This window comes from Bos indicus, chromosome 2, assembly GCF_029378745.1.
Source record: "Bos indicus isolate NIAB-ARS_2022 breed Sahiwal x Tharparkar chromosome 2, NIAB-ARS_B.indTharparkar_mat_pri_1.0, whole genome shotgun sequence".
NCBI lineage: Eukaryota > Metazoa > Chordata > Mammalia > Artiodactyla > Bovidae > Bos > Bos indicus.
This window is the reverse complement of record NC_091761.1, coordinates 114,974,143-114,999,062: the sequence shown is the minus strand read 5'-3', so window position 1 is coordinate 114,999,062 and position 24,920 is coordinate 114,974,143. Positions and strand designations below refer to the sequence as shown.

General features: G+C 42.1%; 1 protein-coding gene across 2 annotated transcripts in view; it reads right to left on the bottom strand.

Annotated features, from left to right (window-relative positions):
* RHBDD1 (rhomboid domain containing 1) overlaps positions 1 to 16,856 on the bottom strand; it is a 133,865-nt gene extending 117,009 nt beyond the window's left edge. The window contains exons 1-2 of one of the 2 annotated variants that reach the window (XM_019977790.2): positions 16,533 to 16,856; positions 14,329 to 14,495 (exon numbers count right to left, since the gene is read on the bottom strand). The gene's annotated coding sequence lies outside the window, so the exon portion shown is untranslated. The remainder of the gene's footprint in view (positions 1 to 14,328; positions 14,496 to 16,532) is intronic. The other variant, XM_019977780.2, reaches the window with a different exon arrangement.
* Positions 16,857 to 24,920: the final 8,064 nt, after the last annotated feature.

The window sequence follows — 24,920 nt, the reverse complement described above, 5'->3', positions numbered from 1 at the left end:
TTGAGACCCCTCCATGGTCCTATCCATCACTCAGAAAGTAAATGTCCACATTTCCATGGGTTTCCCAGGTAGTACTAGTGGCAAAGAATCCACCTGCCAATGCAGGAAACGCAGGAGACCTGGGTTCAATCCCTGGCTTGGGAAGATCCCCTGGAGAAGGAAATGGCAACCCACCGTAGTATTCTTGCCTGGGAAATCCCATGGACAGAGGAGCCTGGAGGGCCACAGTCCACAGGGTTTCAAAGAGTCGGACATGACTGAGCACTTGTCAGCAGCACGTTTCCACAGCACGTAAGAAATTCCTGGAATGACTATATGGGGTTAAATAAAAATCTTTTGCAATTTTAGTTTGTGGTCTAGAGGCAGACCAGGAAACAGCTCAAACTTCTGATGCACAGTCCATCTTTTTTTTTTAACTTCATAGAAACCCTGAAACAAGATGTCAGCTACTTTGCTTTCACATAGCTGTTTCTTGGTGGTAAACTCAAGTTTAAGAGAATTCTTATAAGTTCTTAAAAAAAAAAAAAGAGAGAGACTAAAACATTTCATTTTTAGCTCAATCTCTCCTTATATAGCATAAAATTCAGTGAGAACTATTTTAGGTAGTCATAAGTGAGAAAAGGGTGAATGTTTAAATATTTCCATTTAGCCAAGGGTTTGCTTGTATGAAAAGTAAGATCTCACCAAAGAGCTAAGATAGAGCCACCCAGTTTAAGGTAGGTATTGCTCGTGGCAATAATGAGACCCACTGAAATGGATGCATTGTCAAGTGAGCTATCACTGTGGGTGCCAGGCTTTATCTTACCAGGAACTCTGGGAGCTGGTACAGATAATACCCTCAGTGTTAATGCCAAGGGCTAGGACTCTGCCTTAACTCCCTGTCACTGGTGGCTTGTCAGAGCAGTTTCCTGGGTGTCACGGGCTACAGAAACACTCGGGTAAAGAACCGCAGGTACTGAAGGCTGGAAGTCTGTCAGAGGACACCAAGGGCACAGGGATGTGGGCATCATGCCCTGACGTGAGACACGCTCCCTGCCACTCCTCCCAACCCGTTCAACTCTGCCCCAACCTTCAGAGCCCCTCTCCTGAGTTGCACCCTTAATGTCAGATTCCTCAGCCATCTCAGCATTCACAAAATCTCCCACAATGCCTTCCACGTGTACGATCCACCTGTGCCAACAGGATGTCTTTTTATCATCTCCACTACACTGTGTTTTCAGGATACCTCAGGGTTTGAGAGCACATATTCTGGAGTCTAAACTGGTCCCAGTGACTGGCTTTAGCCTTAAGAGCTGTGTGAAGTTGTGTAAGTCACTTAACCTAAGCCCCCATTTCCTGCTGTGAAAATGGAATAATAATAATAATAGCTAAACCTGATCCTGTCCAAGTCTCTTGGACAGCAGGGAGATCAAACCAGTCGATCTTAAAGGAAATTAATCCTAAATATTCATTGGAAGGACTGATGCTGAGGCTGAAGCTCCAGTATTTTGGTCACTTGATGCAAAGAGCTGACTCATTAGAAAAGACCCTGATGCTGGGCAAAGACTGAAGGCAGGAGGAAAAGAGGGTATCAGAGGATGAGATGACTGGATGGTACTACTGATGCAATGGACATGAACTTGGGCAAACTTCGGGAGATGGTGAGGAACAGGGAGGCCTGGCATGCTGCAGTCCATGGGGTTGCAAAGAGTTGGACATAACTGGGTGACTGAATAACAACAAACCTGATCCTAGAATTCTTGCAAGGATTCAGTGACCTAAAACACCAAGTTCTTAGAATGACGTCAAGCACACAGTCAACACATTCAATCTCAGCTCATGTTTTAATGACTTAAACAGAGATACCCATTTGTTACTGAGTTTAAGTTTTCCTCAACACGTTGACTAAAGTTACACTCTCATATAGTACGAGTTCATCCTTGGCAGCACTGTCCTCAAGCTTTACACCTGCACTATTACCCGATAAAGTTAATTCACAGATCAGGACCCACGTAATGAAGGCTGCCTCAAAGGTCTGGCTCATGCCACAAATCTAAACCCAAGTCAGCCTGCTTTTATGGGAACAGCCTCGCTGCCCAAGAAACCTAAAGCCAACCACAATCCTCCAGATCAGCTTTAGTCAGGTCACCTTACTCTTTTGAAAAAACAGGTCCTGCTCGCCTCAAAAGGAAACCACCCCCTACCCCCTAGCCAACCATGCTGTTTCTTGCCTCTTCTAACATTCTGTAAAACTCATGCATGTACATGTGTGTGTGCTCAGTCATGTCCAACACTCTGTGACTCCATAGACTATAGCCCGCCAGTCTCCTCTGACCATGGAATTTTCCAGGCAACGATACTGGAATGGGTTGCCATTTCCTACTCCAGGGCGTCTTCCTGACCCAGAGATCGAACCCACATCTCCCGCGTCCCTGCATTGGCAGGCAGGTTCTTTACCATTATGCCACCTGGGAAGCCCTCATAAAACTCACTCTGGCCCCAAATTCCCCAGGAATAAGGCTCCGCTGCTTGGGAGGTGCCCTGTCCCCCCACTCTATGAACAAAGGACATCAAACTCATCACTAAGTTGTCTTAGTTTTGTCATCCTGCATATCCCATTCAATCCTCGAAACTTTATGTGGCAGGTATTATTTCATTTTACAGATGAGTGGGGATTTTAATCAAGATAATCTGGCTCCAGAGTCCTTGTTCTTAAAAGGGAGTTGTGAATCAGGTCTGTCTGCATGAAAGTTGTGAGTTTTTAACTCTTAAGATAGCCTATTCTTGTAGTAGTTTATCAGAACTGCCATGTAAGCATTTCAGTGAGTTACTACTGCTCAGTGGCCATGGTTCTAGGTAAGCTGTAGGGCAGGAGAGGTGCACCCCCAAACAGGCCACTTGGCATAAGGATTATCTTGAGCTGAATATAATTAAGAACAAGCAGATACAACTAAAGCTGCTTCCCCAATCTGCTTAAAAGCAGGACATAAATATGTGTAACCCCTCCCCCTTTACCAGGCAGGACAAAAGTTAATCACCAGAGACAACCTTAAAATTGGCTCCCCAAAAGATGTGCACGGCAAACTCTGTCAGCTAGCCCTGATCTTCCATTAGTTCCCTGACCCTTTTGCCTTCCTACCATTTGCTGCCCTAGAAACTCAAAGCCCTTTTCCTTTGCCTTGTCACTTCTCAAAGAAATGTATCGTTCCTTTGCTAGGATGCTGTATAAGCCCAAGTTCTAACCAACTCTTGAGCTACTCATCACTAGCTGTGGTACTTCCACCATCTGAGCCACCAGGGAAGCGCACTAAAAGCTGTACTACATGAATTCTCCAGGCAAGAATACTGGAGTGGGTAGTCATTCCTGTCTCCAGGGGATCTTCCCAACCCAGGGGTTGAACTCGGGTCTCCTGCATTGCAGATAAGGAGAAGTGGGCATCAGAGGACGAGATGGCTATGAACATGAACGGGGGCCAATTCCGGGAGATGGTGAGGGACAGGGAGACCCGGCGTGCTGCAATCCATGGGGTTGCAGAGGGCTGGTCATGACTGGATAACTGAACAACCACCAAGATACTTCCACTGTGTGCACAAGCTTAGCTGCAATTCTCAAAATGAGCCTTTATCTCCAGATTTGGGGGTGGCAGTTTGCCCTGTGACCTCAATTCTGACAGATCTAAGAAAAAGTCACTGATTTTCAGTTTGTTCAGGGTTCTTCTTGTTGTGAAAACCAGGGTAATGACCTGCAAGCTCTTCACATGTCATTGCTGAAATAGGAAGTCACTCCTACTGTCTTTTGATAAGAGAAATGACACTTCAACCACCAAAAGAATTAGGAAGGACATTATTTGAGCATAAAGACTTGTCTTTGCTAAGAAAGTGCAATTGGTGACTTTCATCACACACCAAAATATATACGCACTTTGAAGTATTTCAAATGTAGAAAATTTCAGAACATAGAGCTTTTACTCTACCAAATGTAACTGTTTCTTGACACAAAGTAACTTGAGGTACAAAGTAATGCTCAAATACCCAACCTCTTTTGGTAATTGTCATTGTCATAGCTTAAAAAACAACAACAACAAAATCTGTTTCTAAAATCAAGTTAAGAAACAAAACAGTAACAGTAATCCAAATGTCACTTTTCTCATTTTGGAATATACTCTACACACATAGAGAAGCTGAGGAACAAAAGCCCCTGCTCCTTTGCTGACTTTCCTCCCACCAGGACCAGGGCTCGACCTGGCAAGGACTCTGGAAAGAAGGGCATGAAGCACAGGGATATGAAGGGTGCCCTGCCCAGCATTCTTTCACCCTCAGGCCCAATCCTGCAAAGTAAGGCTTAATCTAAGCCACAGAACGGCAAACATCTTTTCTACCTTTTATGTGGACAGTAAGGAGATCAAACCAGTCAATCCTAAAGGAAATCAACCCTGAACATTCATTGGAAAGACTGATGCTGAAGCTGAAACTCCAATACTTTTGCCACCTGATGCGAAGAACTGACTCATTGGAAAAGACCCTGATGCTGGGGAAGACTGAAGGCAAGAGGAGAGGAGGGCAGCAGAGGATAAGATAGTATCACTGACTCAGTGGATGTGGGCTTGAGCAAACTCCAGGAGATAGTGAAGGACAGTGAAGCCTAACGTTTTGCACTTCATGAAGTCACAGAGTCGGATTTAGTGACTGAACAACAACAACCTCTTAAGTGACACTTTTCCAACTCTTAGCCCTGTGTTTCACCCTGGAAGGGGTATCTTCTTTTCACATTCAACAAATACTTAGGTAGCACTCATGAAGTGTAAAAATTTCTATACAACAGCCTCTTTGGGAGGAAAGGGTAACCTTTACCCCATCCTTGCTCTCATTTTATTCAGGGTGATCATGATTCATAAGAAAGTACCCAGTGATGAGTAACTCAAAAGATGGCTAGAACTTGGGCTTATACAGAATCTTAACAAAAGAACAATACATTTTTAGAGAAGTGACAAGGCAAAGGAAAAGGGTTTTGAGTTTCTAAGGCAAATTTCTTTGCCAAATCTCCAAATGCTGCCTGGTTGGATCACATCATTTTGCCTTTGAAGGACTTCTGCAGAAATGTACCTTCATATTATTTGAGGCCCTGACATAGGTCTCACTCACCCGAGGGACTGCTGCAGAGGAATCATTTTCACATTGTCATAAAACACTGTTCAGACTTCTCCGTCCCTGTGCAAAATCCTACCAGAGCTAGAAAGGCTTAATTTCACCTAAGAAGTGCCTGTGCTCTCTTCTGCTGAGAGCTACTAGTCATTTGGTTGCTTTTTTTCCCCCTTTACTACCAACTTCTGTCTTAAGTCATTTCTAAAACTGACACTTTCTGGAAATGGGCAAATGTACAAATTTGTGCCAATATAAATGTACAAATATGTGCCAATATAAAAAGGTATTAAGTCAATTCAATTCAGAGAATACCTTAGGAAGAATCCCTACCTGCATCAGACTTTGAAAAAGCAGATAAAAGGAGGAAAGGTATTTGTGCTGTTAGTATATGTGTTAGTCATTCAGTCGTGTCCAACTCCTTACAATCCTATGGGCTGTAGCTCGCCAGGATCCTCTGTCCATGGAATTCTCCAGGCAAGAATACTGGAGTGGGTAGTCTTTCCCTTCTCCAGGGGATCTTTCTGACCCAGGGATCGAACCCAGGTCTCCCTCATTGCAGGCAAATTCTTTACCATCTTAGCCACCAGGAAAGCTGTTAGCATAGAGACAGCAAATAGGTGAAACATGCTTGTGTGTGCCTGCTCAGTCATGTCTGACTCTCTGTGACCCCAAGGACTGTAGCCCACCAGGCTCCTCTGACCATGGGATTTCCCAGGCAAGAATACTGAAGTCGGTTATTTCTTCCTCCAAGGGATCTTCCCGACAAAGGGACTGAACCCACACCTCCTGCACTGGCAGGCAGGTTCTTCACCACTGCGCCACCACAGAAACCCAAAATATGCTTAGCGAAGTTTAAACGCATTAGGCTGCTCAGTTCTGCTATAATGCTTGTTTTGTAACAAGCAGATTTGTTCAAATGCAATTAATATTGATATATCAGGGAACAATCTGAATACAAAGTCTGCATTGGATTTGCGCAGTTTCATCAGCAAGTCTTAAGTGAATGCAGGAAACTGCACTCTGCTAAAGCAAGCTGTACAGACATTCATAAAATGTACACATTTGCGCACTTTGAACACTCACCAGCGGCCTAAAGTTCACTGCGTATTTAATAAGTTACACACCTCCACGTCCCCAGCTACGACTCACCCATCCAGATGATCCTTCCTCCACCACTTGACAGTTATTCACAAGCTTCAGTCCTTCTGACAACCACTTCTGACAGCAAAGTTTAGAACTTTGGGAAGGGAAAGTGCCATATTTCTTATGTACTTCTGTATTTATCATTTAAGGAGTGTAAAACCATGCTACCATTAGGTTCCTATCTTTTTTTTTTAAAGGTACCACTGATAAAGGTTTTGAGTGTTTTGCTCCTAGTACCCTTTGCGCCATAAGCTCTCTGGTTTTTACCACATGATTTTGTACAGTCTGGTGGTTTGGGGAATGCCTCTGTCACTTTTGGCAGAGCTGACTATTCCTCGAGTCTAAAGTGTGTGGGAAGGAGGACAGTCTGTATTCGGGAACTGCTGCTCTTTAGCCAATGTTATCCCACATCCACTCTGTATTTTATTTCTATCATTCCACTCTGTAACCCAAACTACCCAGGTTAGAGGCTCTTGTCACTCAAATATTTAAACACCATATACTCTGAACTTTCTTGGACAAATTAGAATAAGAGGGGATAAATTCTCTTTCAACCTACCAAATATGCCCATTTTTCCCCCCTTAAGTCTTCTCTACCAAAAGCTATTTCACCTTCCTTCACATGGAATTTAAAACCAAGACTCATTTAATTTTGGCATTTGTTTACTTGACTGTATGTCCTAGGAGTGTCAAGGTTTCACGTCCGATTACAATTATTCAATGACACAAAACATCTGTGTTTGGCCAGATGCTTTTAGTAAGAGATATCAGTACAACATTCGAGGGCAACAATTTCAGCAAAGAAGTAAAAGCAGCGTGAAAGTAAGAACCCAAGATCAGATGTTCTGACAACACATGCAGCTCAATGAGCCAACTGCATTTACATGCATTGTGCATGTGTGACTCCAGACAGCATACAAGGTCAAACCGCTGTCAGTGACAATAAGCTTCCAAACTTCTGGTCAATTATCTGGTTAATAACAAAAGACAAGGCTATGACATCATTACGGCTATAATTAATTTACACAGATCTGCTTCCTGTTAATCGAATACATCTTTAAAAGCACTTAATTACTTTTCACCTAGAAAGCCAACACTCAGCTTTGTTAGGCAAAAAGCAACCTTGCTGAATTCAACATGAGAGGCTGTCAGGCTACTCTAAGACATAAAGGACAAGTCTTCACAGGGCACAATGCTGCAATACAGGAGCTGCTGCCACATCCACAGCAAACAGATGCACAAGATGATGGATAGCACAACACATTCGAACAGTTTCTGAAGACAAAGAAGTTGTCAGCGAACGGGGGGGTAAACAGACAGATTCTAGCTAAGGAAACATCACGGTGTTTTTTGTCAAAATGACATACAGGACTAGTAATATTAACATATGGAGTACAGGACAGTAGTTAAGGGCATGGTCTTTGGTAAAAGCTCCAAAATACGCCAGCCATGTGACTTTATAGGAAAGTTACTAACTGCTGGTTTCTCACCAGTACAAGGAGATAATGTAGCCACATGTGGGACTGTGAAGCTCAAATGAGATTATGTATATAAAATCATAAATTGGAAAGTGATATGATTTTTAATGCATATAAACACATAAAATGAGGTTTAAGCCGAATAATTGATGCTTTTGAACTGTGGTGTTGGAGAAGACTCTTGAGAGTCCCTTGGACTGCAAGGAGATCCAACCAGTCCATTCTGAAGGAGATCAGCCCTGGGATTTCTTTGGAAGGAATGATGCTAAAGCTGAAACTCCAGTACTTTGGCTACCTCATGCGAAGAGTTGACTCATTGGAAAAGACTCTGATGCTGGGAGGGATTGGGGGCAGGAGGAGAAGGGGACGACAGAGGATGAGATGGCTGGATGGCATCACCAACTCTATGGATGTTAGTCTAAGTGAACTCTGGGAGTTGGTGATGGACAGGGAGGCCTGGTGTGCTGTGATTCATGGGGTCGCAGAGTCAGACATGACTGAGGGACTGAACTGAACTGATTAAAAATTCTAAAAAGCTTGATTTTATAACTTAGTAACCAAATAGCCTTTTTCTGGGCTACCTATGATCCTACATTTTTAAACTGTATTGTGTGATACAATTATACACTTTTTTAAAAAACATGATGGGCTATGTGGAAGGCACAACAAAACAGAAAAAAAAGTTTAACTAAAATAAATTTAACAATAAAATTTCAAACCAGAGTTTTTGTCAAGATGATCTGAATCATTACATTTGAGAATTTAATGAGCCTCCATTTTAGGATTAAAAAAAAATGTCAGATGGCAAAAGTTTAATTTCCCCCCCCTTTTTAGAGTGTTATACTCTTGATTAGATGATCTTTATACATGAAAAGTAAAATACTGGATTTCGTATATAATCTTGACTTGTGCTCCATCGTGAGGTGAATTAGTGCCAACTCCAATTCTGATCCATCATCACTTATGATTTCCAGTATCAATCATAAGCCGGTTCCTTCTCTCACAGACTACAAGTTTTAGTGTAATGAGGGCTCATTAAAGTTCTCCGACTGACAGCCCTTCAGACGTGGGTCCTTCAACCAGGAGGCGCTCAGGGAGCAGCAGTGCCAGCAGTCCACCGTCACTCCCTTCAAGAGGATTTAGGGAACTCCACGCTCACGCTCACTCCACACCGGATTTCTTTGTTTACCTAAAGTCCGTGAAAAGGTGAGAGCCATAACCCCATTTAAACTAACGCATGTAAGAACTGTTAGTGAATTATTTATGGAACTGAAATCCTCCTAGCACAGGAAGAAGTCAAGAGGGGAATGGCACGCCAGACATCAGAAATGTTCATGTTCCTCAAGCACAGAGGACGTCGGCTAATTACCAGGTGGTGGAGACAGCCTGGGTTTGTTTGTTTTGCTTTGCTGTCTGGCCAGCATCAATTTCGTTCTTTTAATAACAGGTGAGAGATGGCTCTCACTCCCATTGGATGTGGTCCTGGAAGGACCACAAATCAGGGGTGCATTTCCTACATGGATTCGAGGGTGACACTGACCAAAACTGGAGTAACAGCTCTTTTCCTGGAATCTAAAACCTGTGCAGAGATACTAAACAGCTTCTGGATCTGATATTCAGAACATTAAAGAATTTTCCAGATCTACCCAAGTCTACTCTGGAGAAGGAAATGGCAACCCACTCAAGTATTCTTACCTGGAGAATCCCATGGACAGAGGGGCCTGGTGGGCTACAGTCCACGGGGTTGCAAAGAGTCGGACACGACTGAGTGACTTCACTTCACTTCACTTCACCCAAGTCTACTCAAGCCTCGAGTGCTTATCTGGCTGCTGTCCTGTGGTTTTGGCTTTTCTGTAGATTTTCTGAGCTTATTTATATATTTCCATTAAATCTCCTGTTCTTGAATAAGTTGGGCTTCCCTTGTGGCTCAGCTGGTAAAGAATCTGCCTGCAATATGGGAGACCTGGGTTTGACCCAGGGGTTGGAAACATCCCCTGGAGAAGAGAATGGCTACCCTCTTTAATATGCTGGCCTGGAGAATTCCATGTATAGTCCATGGGGTCACTAAGAGTTGAACACAACTGAGCAACTTTCACTTTCTTGAACAAGTTATCAAGGTAACTTAGTTAACTTCTGTTTTCACAGTCGAAGAACCCTACCCAGATATTAGGGCATTTGCCAAGGGCGAGCAGCAGATCCTAGTATCTTTCAAGCATCACCAACTCTCATTTTTTATTGAGTCCATACAACACTCTAGCTGACCAGAAGAACCGCAACTGGGAGGGTATATAAGCAGCATCCCAAAGGCTGGCCATACACAAGCTATTCCCAGAGAGAGAAGCGTGCACAGAGCTGAGGAGGTGAGCACAAAAGCAGCTTCTGCATACACAAGGCAAAGCCCTCTCGGTGCCATACACTTGGTGCATAAATTTGGACACTAAATGAAGGAATATTATTTCAAAAGGAAGAACTGATTGTCTTAAATGTGGCTTCTACTTATACAAAATTGATGGTTTTTCAGGAAAACTTCTAATTACTGAAGTGATGTACTCCCTTTGTTCTGCATTGAAAGTAAGACTAGTCTATACACCTAATAAAATGTTATCAGTTGATAAAACTTCTGGCTAGAACTTTAGGACAATGAATTATTCAGATTCATGGGAGGAAAGGAGGGAGAAAGGAGAGGAGGAAGAGAGAGAAGAAAGGAAAAAGGGGGTAAGAGACTTAAATTTCATAGCCTTCAGAAAGGAACGCAGAGGTATCCTGCATGCTTTTCTGTGGAAAGGTTTAACCCTCCTTTCCACCACAATGCACTTTCATTAACAGATCTAAATATCCACATTTCTCTAATCGTGAACCCAGAGAAGAAAACCAATGAATGCGAAACGACAGCAATAAAAGCACTAAGCATGTAAGTCAATATATCTTCATCTATATTCCATCATTTAAGAAATATCTGAGCATCTACTAACAGACAAGCTCTGTCCTTATAGACAACCATAGTCTTGAGAGAGAGACAGACAGACAAACAGCAACATTACAGTGTGATAAAGAACTGTAACAGGTCTGCAAATAAAGATGCATTAAGTGTCTGGAAAATAGCAAAGGTAAGTTTTAAAATTCAGTATGGGATGTGGACTTTTCTATGGCTCTGTAAAGAATCTGACTGCAATGCAGGAGACCCCAGTTCAATCCCTGGTTTGGAAAGATGCCCTGGAGAAGACAGTGGCTACCCACTCCAGTATTCTTACCTGGGAAATCTCATGGACAGAGGAGCCTGGCAGGCTACAATCCCCAATCCACAGTCACAAAGAGTCAGACACAACTGAGCTACTAACACTTTATGGGGTGTGGACGGAAAGAAAGAAAGAAAGTCCTGGATCAAGTATTATCCTGTGGGCAACGCGGAGGGAGATGAAATGTCCAGGACACAGAGTCAAAGCAGTGGAGCCATTCCACAAAAAGAAATGGATGAAATTTTAAGTCATCATTTGGTGGATGTAACACAGGGTGAATGTTTAGAAAGCAAAAAGGTCCCTTATTAATACAAAATGAACATTCCTTGGAAAGAGAAAGACCTGAAGACTCTGGTGTGTAGGAACTTCTACTACCTGGGCAGCAGGCACAATGTTTATTCCTACATCTGTTCAAAGTCAGCATCACAACTGATTCGTTACAATATACATCACTGCAAATGTCTTGTATTTTTAACATAAAAAAAAGGTAGCAAAATTTCTTTCACAGTGTTGCCCAAGAGACTTTGCTCAAGGGAAATACACATAGGCCCTTATATATTATTTATACAAAACTGAAGTCATTGCCATCTGTATCTAAATTTCATTCATAACTATCCTGATATTGTGACTTTGGATTTAAAAAATGCATAAGCAAGAAACAGCCATTGGTGTAGTAACAACATTCCTGGGGTTAAAGCCAGATTTGGGGTCAAATCTAGACACTTACTAGTATGTGGTTTTGGGCAAATCACATAATCAATCCTGCTTCAGTTTCTTTATCCAAGGATGATGAAAATTCCACTTACTTTCTGGCATCATCAGGAAGAAGAAATGCAATAGCCTGTCATGTAAGAGCACATAGCACATCCCCAAAGTTTGTTTTCCATTCTCCCTTCTTCTCCATAAAGTAATGAGCCTTCTGCCCCCATGGAACTAGACTTTATTGCTTTATAATTATGATATCCATGTAACAATGTCCAAAAGAGGAGGTGGTAAATAACACCAACATGCAAACCTGAATGCACACATTGTTAGCTGGCTACCAGCTAGATCCCCAGGGGCTCTTGCACACTATCTATTGCTTCCCAGAAATTTGATACATTTTCTCTTCTGAATACAGCCAAAATTATCCACTGGCTTTGAAATATCACCATCATGATGTTGCACAGAGCAGCTGGTTGATTGAAAGTGACTCCCCCTCCCCCACACCCCAGCTGTCACCAGGAAACCCTCCTCAGTGTGTGAAAAAGGACAATGTGATAATACTACTACTGCTATTAATAACAATCTAACAAATACTTAGCATTTGAGATTATTTTTCTTATGAAAGCTCACTCTTAACTGGAAATTAACTCTTTAAGAAAAACCTTTTACCATATAAATGCAAACCAGCTGTTTTCATACAACAGAAAACCAAAGGACAGTAAACACAAGTAATATATTTCCACTGACTCCTTGTTTCTTGTTCCTTGAGTCACTTATAATGCTAAACAACAGCCAGTTAAAATACTAAATAGTTTTAAATGTGCTAACAGATGTCACAAGCTTAGAGTGATTATAAAAAAAAAAAAAAAAACCTCAGATGATTTCTCAAAATATGTGCCTAGATTCCTATTTTTGTATTAATCACGTTGAAGGTTGGATTTTTCTTTTCTAATAGCCACTCATTTCTCTGTAAGAGAAGCATATGTATGGCATGTTTGACATTGCTGAAAATGCTGGAAGTTGTTTTTAGAACATGTTTGTGAATCCCACTCAGGAATTCTCAGCGCCCAGACTTCTTGGGTACAGTACAGCTCAATCTCCTGAGGATTTCCACACCAAGATGAGGAGTTTCACACCTTCTGACTCAGCCGGGTCACTGCAGGAGGTTCAGGATAAGCCCTTCAAACTCTCTCAAAGCCTCTCAGCTCCTGAGCTTTACAAGATGCTGCTAAACAGTTTCCCCTGCTACAAAAATCTGAGGTCCCCTGCTTAGCTGACTGACTGGAACTGCAGCACAAAAGGTGATCTTTTTAAGGCATTTCTATCTCTGTAATGGCTTTTAAAAGAATTTTTACAAATACACATATAATGTATAGATTATCTGTCCCCACTCCCACATTACATACATTGCCAAGTAAACAAAATTACGACCTAGTAATGACACCTTCCGTGCTCACATATTCATACGTAATATACACAGAAATAGAAGAGATTTTTGGTATTTTAAAAAATGGAACACAAAACTTTTTGCTTTGCTATCATTAAGCATCCATATTGCAAACTAATGATTTCAGAGCTGACAGCATTTTCTTATTCTTTGGTGCACGTCTTCAGTGAAGTCTCATCTCCTGTGACAAGTGCCCCTTCCTCTAGCTATCCCTGTTAACTGAAGATACTTAAATATTAACCCCTGATCCTGACCCTGTCCTTTCAGTACACACACAAAACAATGCAGGAAAGTTGCTCTGTTACAGTGATAGACCTGAAAATGGTGTTCTTCCATTGGGCTTAGAGGTTTAACTTTCTCCAAGTGTTTGCTTTCTCTCATACGTAATAATGTGAAAGCTTTGACTCCTCAGCATTTTGCTTTAAAAAAGAAAAAATCAGTGCAGTTAGGTAATTAACAGAATCACCTCATTTATAAAAATATTACGAGGCAATGAATGAGATCAAGCTAGATTTGAGGTGATAACCACCTTTTCTCCCTTGTCCAATGTTTAGCAGTTACCTGAGCCTCTCAGTGTCACAGACGTGTTTTGCACTGGATTTTATTTTATTCAATGTCTTAAGGTAGTCCACACCATGCTATGCTATGCTATGCTAAGTCACTTCAGTCGTGTCCGACTCTGTGCGATCCCATAAACGGCAGCCCACCAGGCTCCCCGTCCCTGGGATTCTCCAGGCAAGAACACTGCAGTGGGTTGCCATTTCCTTCTCCAGTGCATGAAAGTGAAAAGTGAAAGTGAAGTCACTCAGTCATGTCCAACTCCTAGCAACCCCATGGACTGCAACCCACCAGGCTCCTCCATCCATGGGATTCTCCAGGCAAGAGTGCTGGAGTGGGGTGCCATTGCCCTCTCCGTCCACACCATGACTCCTACTCTATAGGAGAGGAAATGAATACTGGGAAGATATTAACTTGTCCGCTGGACATGATGAGTACGTAACAAGAAGCGGGGTTCAAAGCAGAGTCTGCCTGACCCCAACCGCAGAGACCTGCCTCTCAGACACAGAGGACAAGAAAAATGGGCCTTTGTGAAAACTGAAGGCTTCATGGTGGGACAGTGTTAAGTTAGTAGCAGCATTAACAAAACTACTTATAGGAGCTGAAATCTACGCTGACTCCTGTTTATCTGAAAACTCACCACAATACCCAGGAACCACAGTGCAGACTTAGGAGCAAAGACTTATCAAAGTGATGTGTAGTCTCAACCACAGTGTGGCACTCTTCTCAACATCACAGTGAGTCTAGGCTTTAGGGCAGCTGCTTCAGGTCCTGAATACTTCTCTATATACCCCCAACACTGACGCCCTGAAAAGGGAAGGAAAATGTAAGCAAACACCGCAACTGATGTTTGGTCAAAACAGTGGATGGAGGGCATATCTAACTTAATTCCTGTGATGCCTCCGGAAAACAGAGATAAGTGGATAGGATGAGGCCTTCTCTGCTAATATTGCGGAGCTGTATGACACGCGGGAAAAAAAGATAAGGAGAGAAACATCTTCAGTCTTGCCTCTTGTTTTCAAGTCACTGCTCTGTAATACTTCTCAACTCTAAGGCTGAGGCTGGTCTATGGTCAGTTATCCACTTTATTTTATTTTTTTTAACAAGTTCTGGGGCAAAAGAAGGTTGGGAAAGACCAAAAGGCCAAAGAATTAAAAACTACTCTTTAACACAATTACTAATGTGGTTCTTAAAAATACCACAGCAGAGGTATTAACTGAATATCCTACACTGGACAACCTCAACTGTATACAACACAATGAGAATCCATAAACAAAATGCCCTCTAAGCAGCAGCAGAGGCACAATATTCATGCACTACAACTCACATCTAAACCAAAGAAGAATCCTTCTAGCATAATCTATGTACTTATTTTAGGCAAATTACTTAACATCTCATTCTAAGAAATTACTTAATAACATCTCATCTGTTTTCCATCTGTGTTAAAACATTTTTCCTGAATTTTCACAAAGAATACCCACAGCCTTATGAAGTTATCTGTAACTAGTCCAAGGTCCTACAGGACTTCCCTGGTGGCTCAGACTGTAAAGCATCTGTCTACAACGCAGGAGACCTGGGTTCGATCCCTGGGTTGGGAAGATTCCCTGGAGAAGGAAACGGCAACCCACTCCAGTACTCTTGCCTAGAAAATCCCATGGACAGAGGAGCTTGGTGCAGGCTACTGTCCAACGGGACGCAAAGAGAAGAGTCGGGCACGACTGAGCGACTTCACTTCACTTCAGTCCAAGGTCCTACACCTAGGAAAGGCTTCACCTGGATTCAAATTCCATTCTGTGACTCCACAATGGCTGGCTGCTCTTTATCAGTCCCGCCAGCATTTCTCAAACTTTAGCACCCAGGTGTACTGGGATCAGTTGGCAATCTCCTTAAAACAGATTTCTGATTCATGGAGTTTGGGGTAAGACTCTTCACTTTGCAGTTCCAACAAGTTACCAGGTGTTGTTGATGCCAGTAATCCTGAGACAACTTAGGAACGCAATGCACTGCATTCTTCTAACATGACTTGTTTTCTCAACCCATGCCACACCAGCAGCAAATTAGAAGCTTTAGATTTAAGTTATTAGAACCAGAAGTGTGTCATATAAATGTGAGACATCAGACAGATTTTTAAGAAGTAATTCCAAAGGACAGCAACAACAAAAAACCCCAAAAAGCCGCAAAGTCCAGCTGTCACTGCAAAAGGGCCTACCCATCTCGATGACTCAGTCATAACTACGCAATTATTTATTGTGCTGGTAACCCTGAGTCTTCAAGAGAGCTTATGCTTGGTTTAGAAAAACATACACGCATAGGATCCGTTTTTGAATAGGTTTATAAGGCCTGGATATAAAAGGGTTGTGTACACTTAGTTTACTTCCTGTCCCCTATTAAGGGAAATATCACTACTCAGGTTAGGATTGTTTGCCAAACACAGGTGCAGAGAAAGAGTTCCTCTTTACAAGAGAAACTGAAACCACAAGCCACTGCTGATGCAACACCACTTTAAACTTCGAGCTTTCGTCAGGGATCCTTTAACCACCCCCTCTCCCCGAAACCAACGATCCCATCCTCCCAGCGCCTCTGCCCGTCCTTCCCGGTGCGATCGGCCTCAAGCAGAGACGCAGGGTGAAGACGGTTAGATCTCCAGATAGAGTTGCTCCAGGAAATCCCCATTCTCGGACCGGCCGAGAGATCCCTGGATGCGGAGGCTGGGCCTCTAACCCCGCCCCAGCTCGGGTCGCAAGGAAGCGCCGACAGCCGCCCGCAGCCCTAGCCCCACAGGCGCCCGCGCCCGCGGCCCCGACTGGACTACCAGAGCGGCGACGAACAGACGCGGAAACTTACGCTCTCTTACGGCCCGCCTGCGTCCCCACGTCTTCGCGAGCAGGTACGTCATCACGCATGGGCGCCGGCTCCCGGACGCTCCAGGTCCCGGCGGCCTGGGGGCGGGGAGAGAGAGTGGTTGACTTTGCGACGTCGCTTCTACTGCATTCGCCCAGTGGGCGGGCCACGGCGCATGCTCAGTTGCGCGCACGTGCGCGCTCTTCCTCGCAGGTTTCCCCGAGGGACCGCGAGCGGTGTTGGTGGCTTGGAGGACGCTCCTAGGACGCGACAGGGAAAGGGCTGCGGCCGAGCATAGTGTGGAGGGTTTGTACCTTCCACTCATCTTCCAAGCTCCGAGTGACACCTAGATAATAATATTCCTTCTGCCATAAGTAACTGTTGGCTGCCTGTCATGCGTAAAGCAAGTGAATGGCCTGCATTCGAGTACATGGACGTGGGATGGAGTAGGCCCGATCGGGCTGAGAAACTGCCCTTCCGAGCCCTCCCACGGGCTCAGGACCAGCTGTGTGGAAGAGTAACACACGTGGACTGGATGGCGGAAGAGATACCTGTTCATGAGTTATCAGACTCCGAAGAGCAGCCGACCCTCAGGGCGGAACCCGTGGTTACAAAGCAAGCTAGCAAAACAAGATTGTGGGTGTACATTTCACTCCGTAGAGCTTCCACTTGAGGCTACATTTCGAAGTTCATTTGCCATTTTAAGGCTTTAGGTGTTAAGTAATTTTTGTTACTGTATCATTTGATGTTATTTTGATTATGGATCCATTTCTGCCCTGGAGCAAGTTTTATGTTCGGTTGTGGGAGTCAGGTTAAGTTAAATGCTGTATTTCATACAATATAATAACTAAGGGGACAATAACGTGTTTTCCAAGGAAGAAACCAAGAGCAGGTGGTTCTATGCTGCCCTGTATTTGTTGGAAGTTGTAGCAGCTGTGTTTAGATAGTCTACTTAAAAACTGCCTGAATCAGAAGCCTTTTGATTATCGTTTGTTATTATGTATTGCAAGAATTCTTCATGGAAATGTTTATTTTGGAGTTTGGAATTTAAATGAAGATTTAGCTCACGTGCAGGGTGTATAACAGACTTTCAAGTGATAAAGAAGATTCTTGGCAGTTTGCAAGTATGTTCCTTGAGCCTTGCAAGTTATTCCTTTCTTCTGAAAACAATATGCTGATCAAAAAGTTTGGCTGACAAGGAGAAGCTGCGTTTCTCCAAATAGAAATTCAGTTGAAGGGTGCAGGTGAATTGCCAGTAGGAATATTTTTGTATCAGTTCAGTTCAGTCGCTCAGTGGTGTCCGACTCTTTGTAACCCCATGGACTGAAGGATGCCAGGCTCCCCTGTCCATCACCAACTCTCTGAGCTTGCTCAAACTCATGTCCATTGAGTAGGTAATGCCATCCAAGCATCTCATCCTCTGTCATCCCCTTCTCCTTATTTCCTTAGAAAAATAAAAGTAATTTCTCAAAAAGAAGGCATTCCCTTTTATCCCTGTCCATGATCATGAGCATCAATTTAGTTAATACTAATCCTTAGCTTCCATTCTCTACTACCGTTTGCACCTTTCTATAATCACATAATTTTTATTGTCCTTTTCTTAACATATCAAATACATAGGCGATTTTAAGAAAGCCACAAATCAAAGAGGCTCAATGCAATAATCTCATAAAAATGTCATCATATATGGGGATTTAGAAGTATACTTAGGCAATTATATTCAATTCCAAGTATTATCAATGAACAATTTCATAGCCATTTAAGAGTACAGAAAAAGTCTAGCTTTTTAAAAAATGACCTTTTTTGTCCTATAGGATTCATTGAGCAGACAAATTTTTTTAAGCCCATTGACATCAACATGTATCAAACTCAGACCCTATTTAAATTGACAAACAGATCACTTGGATAATAATTGTAATGTCTTTAACATTACCATATGTGGCAGTCAGCAAGATCTTTTTTCTGAGGCAACGTTTCAAAATATCAAAGAATCAATACTCAAAAAGGTCATTTAGCACAAGTTATACAATTATAAATTACCTTGTAAGATCATGATTCCTAAAGTTCAAGTGTACTCTTATATCTTAATTGCGAGAATAAGCAGTATTAGGCACATTATGAATAATATCAGAGACCTATGTAATGGTCTGGACAATTTTTTTTTTAATATTTATTTATTTGGCTGTACTGGGACTTAGTTGCAGCCTGCAGGGTCTTCAACCTTTGTTGCAGCATGCAAAGTCTTAGTTGCAACATGTGGGACCTGGTTCCCTGACAAGGTGTTGGACCCGGGCCCCCTGCAATGGGAGCATGAAGTCTTAGCCACTGGACCACCAGGGGAGTCCCAATTTTCTTTATAAAAGTTTTTCATGAGAGCAGTAGTGCCTAGGATTAAGCCATCTGACTTAAATGAGTGTTCCTAAAATGTGATTCTTGAACACAGAGGAGCTGTGGTAACAACCTTTGTACACTTCATAAGTCTAGGATTGGAACTGCAGGAGGGCAGGTAAGTGTCATTCTCAGGTTTCAAAACCTGGACTGAAGGTGACAAAGCATCAGACGACAACACTGTTAGCAAATAACACAACTGGATTATTTTGTTTAAAGAGGAACTTGTTTGTTATCTGATTGCTTTTAATGGATCAAGTATTTATTATACCCAACACTGTAGGGAAAGGTGTGTGAAACTCATCAAAGAATTTATAGCTTAATTATTATGAAACTTGAAAATTAAAACAAGAACAACTTTAAGTACAAAATTGCATCATGTATTATGACAAAAAGACTAACAACAATACTTAAGAGTAAAAGTGAAAGTGAAGTCGCTCAGTCGTGTCCGACTCTTAGTGATCCCATGGACTGCAGCCCACCAGGCCCCTCTGTCCATGGGATTTTCCAGGCAAGGGTACTGGAGTGGGGTGCCATTGCCTTCTCCAGTGAAGTCCCTCAGTCATGTCCAACTCTTGCAACCCCATGGACTGTAGCCCACCACGCCCCTCAGTCCATGGAGTTTTCCAGGCAAGAGTACTGGAGTGGGTTGCCATTTTGATAGGCCCTGCAAATGGCAACCATAGGAGATTTGCAGTGGCAATAATAATGACAGACAAAACGACTTTAAGACAAGTATTTCTAGAAACAGACATTTCGTAATAAAATAGTCAATGCATGAAGAAACTGTAACAATTAGAAATGTACATGCACCCAAAACAGTCCTAAATACGTGAAGCAAATATTGGTGTGAATGTAGAAATAGACAATAACTTAATAATTTAATATCATACTCTCAATAATGGGTAGATCAACTAGACAGGAAACCACTAAGGCTATAGAAGCCTTGAACAACACTGTCAACCCAACAGGTATCTATAGACCTCTGAACTTAGTGACAGCAGAGTTTATATTCTTTTAAAGTATATTCTCCAGGCCACAAAAACAGTGGGGTAAACACATATAAACATTACTAGAATTAATAAATAAGTTTAGCACAGTTTTTGAATATAAGATCAAAATTTTTTTAAATGTATCTCTAATACAAGTTAAAAGTCCAAAAATAAGATCATTTCTGTCAACTGAAAGAATACATGCAGCCTAAAAGTTGAGTTAGGTTTATTACATGGGATTCATGAGGACTTCAACCCAGGAGATGGCATCTCAGGTGACCCTGAGAGAACTGTTTTGCAGGAGGCTGGGGGAGGAGTCAAGCTATATAGAAGTTTTGCAGCAAGGGGCAGGTAATCTGAATATTAAAAGATGATTGTTAATTAAGGAAAACCAGATATCCTGCATTAAGGGATTTAGCACTCTTTTATGTATGGGAAGATGTAAACATCCAAGCTTACTAAAATCATTTCTTTCGTATACATCTCACCTGTTCATTGTTCAGTTGCCAAGTTGTGTCAGACTCTACACGACCCCTTGGACTGCACCACGCTAAGCTTCCCTGTCCCTCGCCATATCCTGGAGTTTGCCCAAGTTCATGTCCGTTGTGTCGGTGATGCCATCCAACCATTTCATCCTCTGTCATCTCCTTCTGCTTTCAATCTTTCCCAGCATCAGTGTCTTTCCCAATGAGTTGGCTATTGGCATCAGGTGGCCAAAATATTGAAGCTTCAGCTTCAGCATCAGTGTTTTCAATGAGTATTCAGGGTTGATTTAAGGTTGACTGGTTTGAGGTGTCCAAGGAACTCTCAGGAGTCTTCTCATCTATCTGGGGCCAAATCCTGGTTTTCACTTTTCTCTTCCTTAATCCCTCCTTCTCCTTAAGGGGTTGCAGATGTGGCTGATGGCTGCCTCTTGCACTTTCTAACATCTACCCAAACTCCCAGCTCCTCAGAGCTTACCTGAGAAGCAGTTCAGTTCAATTCAGTCACTCAGTTGTGTCCAACTCTTTGCAACCCCACGGACTGCAGCACGCCAGGCTTCCCTGTCCATCATCAACTCCTGGAGTTCACTCAAACTCGTGTCCATCGTGTCAGTGATGCCATCCAACCATCTCATCCTCTGCCATCCCTTTCTCCTCCTGCCTTCTATTTTTCCCAGCATCAGGGTCTTTTCAGATGAGTCAGTTCTTCACATCAGGTGGCCAAAGAATTGGAGTTTCAGCTTCAGCTTCAGTCCTTCCAATGAATATTCAGGACTGATTTCCTTTAGGATTGACTGGTTGGATCTCCTTGCAGTCCAAGAGACTCTCAAGAGTCTTCTCCAACACCACAGTTCAATAGCATTAATTCTTTGGCGCTCAGCTTTCTTTATAGTCCAACTCTCCCATCCATACATGACTAGTGGAAAAACCATACCTTTGACTAGATAGAGCTTTGTTGGTAAAGTAATGTCTCTGCTTTTTAATATGCTGCCTAGGTTGCAGTTGGTGCCTGTCTAATAACCAGTATTGCTTCCTGGGCTAAGAAATTTGTATTTGAAAGGCTGGAATCCCTCCTGGCTGTGACATCCTTCTTTACCTATATGGCAAGAAATATTTCATTGCACATTTCATTACAAATAGCATCACAAAGAATAAAATGCTTGGAAATAAATCTAACAAAAGAGATGAAGATTCATACACTGAAAACTACTTAAAATGGCTGAGAGAAATTGATATTCCATATTCATGGACCTGAATTGTAATATTGTTAAGATGGCAGTTCTAAATTGATAATAGAATCAACATAATCTCTCAAATTCTTAGGATTTTTGGATAGAAATTGGACAAGCTGATTTTTATAATACAGAATAAAACATCTATAATAGCCAAAACAACTTTGAAAAAGAACAAAATTAGAGGAATGATGCTACTCAAAATGTACTCTAAAGTTACTGTTGCAGGGACAATCCAATTCTGACTCCACATTGAAACTGTTTCTTTGACTTGCTTTTGTTATTATATATATGTGTATTAGTTGCTCAGTCGTGGCTGACTCTTTGTGACCCCATGGACTGTAGCCTGTCAGGCTCCTCTGTCCATGGAATTTTCCAGGCAAGAATACTGGAGCAAGTTGCCATTTCCTTCTTCAGGGGATCTTCCCAACCCAGGGATAGAACCCAAGTCTCCCACATAACAGACAGATTCTTTACCATCTGAGCCACCCTGGAAGCCCAATCATACATAATGGCCTACCTTAGAGAATCCTGCCCCTCTGCCTGACTTTTAAACTAGAGTGACTGTCTAGAACCCTATCCTCCTTACTTAGGTCAATTCAGTTCAGTTCAGTCGCTCAGGAGCTCAGTAGTGTCTGACTCTTTGCTACCCCATGGACTTCAGAACCCTATCCACCTTAGGTGGCAGAAAGGAAGAAATTAACACATCCCACTGCCTGAGGCTTGCCATTCTAGGAGATATTTGCAAGATTAATGGCCTCTTTACCTTGTTGTCTCACCTCCTCCTATCTCTGATTTATAAAAGAACCTGGCATCCAGACCCAGATAAGATGGTTACTTTGAGACATCAGTTTGCCATCTTCTTGGTAAGCCAGTTTTCCAAATAAAGTCATATTTCTTGCCTCAACACCTCATCTCTCGGATTCACTAGCCTGTAGAGCAGGGAGCAGATTGAGCTTGGACTCGATACCATTACAAATATCAAGACAGGTTATTATTGGTGTAGGAATAGGCATTGAGATCAATGGAATGGAATTTAAATAAACCTTTATGTGGTCAGTTGGTTTTCAACAAATTGCCAAGGCAAAGGATAATCTTTTAAACAAATAATGCTAGGAAGATTGGATATTTATATTAAAAAAGACTATTAATTTGGACTCATACTTTTGTAAATAGACATGTGAAAATATTGGGGGATGATAGAAATGTTTAAAATTGGTTTTTGAAGATGGTTACAGAACTCTGTAGATTTATTAAAAGTCACAAAGACACACTATACACAGATAATGGGTGAACTTTATGGTATGTAAATCCTGTTGATACCTCAAAGTTGTTTTTGGATGCTATACTCTAGGATCTTTTAGTCTTGTATTGGAGTAGAGGGGTCTACATACATTTCAGTGAAACCAGATAGAGCTAACTGCTCTAAGTGAAGTTTAGTTAAATTAACTTAAGACTTCAAAGGAAGATCATATTGACCGAAACTGCAGAGATGAGTGAATGCTTTGTGGAGTTGATATCTAAATAGTTTATTTGAGGTCCAAGTGGGATTGGACCTACTGATGATAGATCAAAGCTTACAGTGTTCTGCTGGATTCATGGTCTCCAAAGGAGAAGATTTAACTCCGGGACCAAAGACAGTCTCAGTCATTCAGAGCTTTGTGTAGTAGAAATGTTATTAAAGTAATAGTGACAGAAAGAAGCTTCTGACATAGACATCAGAAGCGGGTAGAAATATTACCCACTTTGCTAGTTTTAAGCAGGGAAATATATACTTTTCTGCTAGTTGTTGAGAATAGAAAAAAAAAAAAAATAATACCTCAAGACTGTGAAAATTTTGCACAGACCCTTTCCCATAACATACATCCTGGGTTGACATCAGCACGAGATTAGCCAGAAGGAACAGGTTAACCCAGAGCTCAAGGCTGTGGAAGTTTTACCCAGACCTTCTCCTATAACATACGTTCTGAGCTAAAAAAGAAGCGAGTCCTTGAATGAGAGATACTGCTAACTTTGAGGCCTATGTGTCTAAGGCAAAAGAATGTGAAAAAGAAAGAAAGTTCACCTCCTCCTTAAAGGGGCCTTAGCTTGGACTGCTTATCAATTTGCCTAAATTAACTCTTTCACTGAGATGAATGGAAGAGAATTCCAACCCCTCCCCACACCCCCACCGCGCAAAAAAAAAAAAGTAAAGTGAGAACAATATTACAAGGAATCAATCGTTAACGTGATTTATATTTTGTGTAACATCTGAGTAGGGTGTTATTTTGGTCAATAACAAGGAATGAAAAGGAAAAGTTTATGCTATTATGTCCAGTATTCTTGGTGTATGAGGTGGCTTGGTGATAAACAATCTGCCTGCCAGTGCAGGAGATTTAACAGATGCAGGTTTGAGCCCTGGGTCCGGAACACCCCTTGGAGGAGGAAATGGCAACCCACTCCAGTATTCTTGCTTGGAAAATTCCATGGACAGAGGAGCCTGGCGGGCCACATTCCATGGGGCCACAAAGAGTCGGACACAACTGAGTGACACTAAGCACAAGCAACCTGGGTGATGAAGCTGTCAACCCAGGATGTATGTTATGGGAAAGGGTCTGAGCATAATAATGTATGTGCTGGACCAAGTGGAATGGGAAAAAAAAATTAGGAGAATAATGGGAAAGTTTAGCTGTAAACTGTGGATGTAAAATATAGAGAATATTAAATACCCCTTGAAAAAAATTAATAATAAGAATGCTATCAACATGCTAATGTTTTGGAAATTCTTACAATGAATGATCTTTGAGCCTTTATAAGGAAACATGTGCTTTAGAACTTCAGTGGTTTCCATTGGTTTAAATGAAGAATATAGAATTCAGAATCTATCATGATTGAGTTCATTCTACAGCCAACAAGAGAAGTCCTGGAAGTAATAGTTATCACTAAAACTGCAAATAGGAGCAATGCACTTGCAGTAGACCTGTGATGGTTAATTATCTTGACATTATTATGGTCATTATTATAATTGCATATCAATTGTCACTAATCGACTCAGTCAGGCTAATGAAGCAAGAATGTAACTGGGAAGCTGTCAGTCAAAGGCTCTCTCTTGGGACCCAGGCTCTTGGAAGGATCTAGAGATGGTGAGGCCATACTCATCTCAGCATCTGAAATGGCAGTACCTTCATGGGCGAGCTGGGGGCTGAGTACTTTTCAAAGCACCCAGAGAAGGGAAGGGTATTAGCTTAACAGTCTCAGGATTCCCCGAACTTTAACCCAACATTTGACTCTCTACTGCTATGACCTTCAGATACAGCT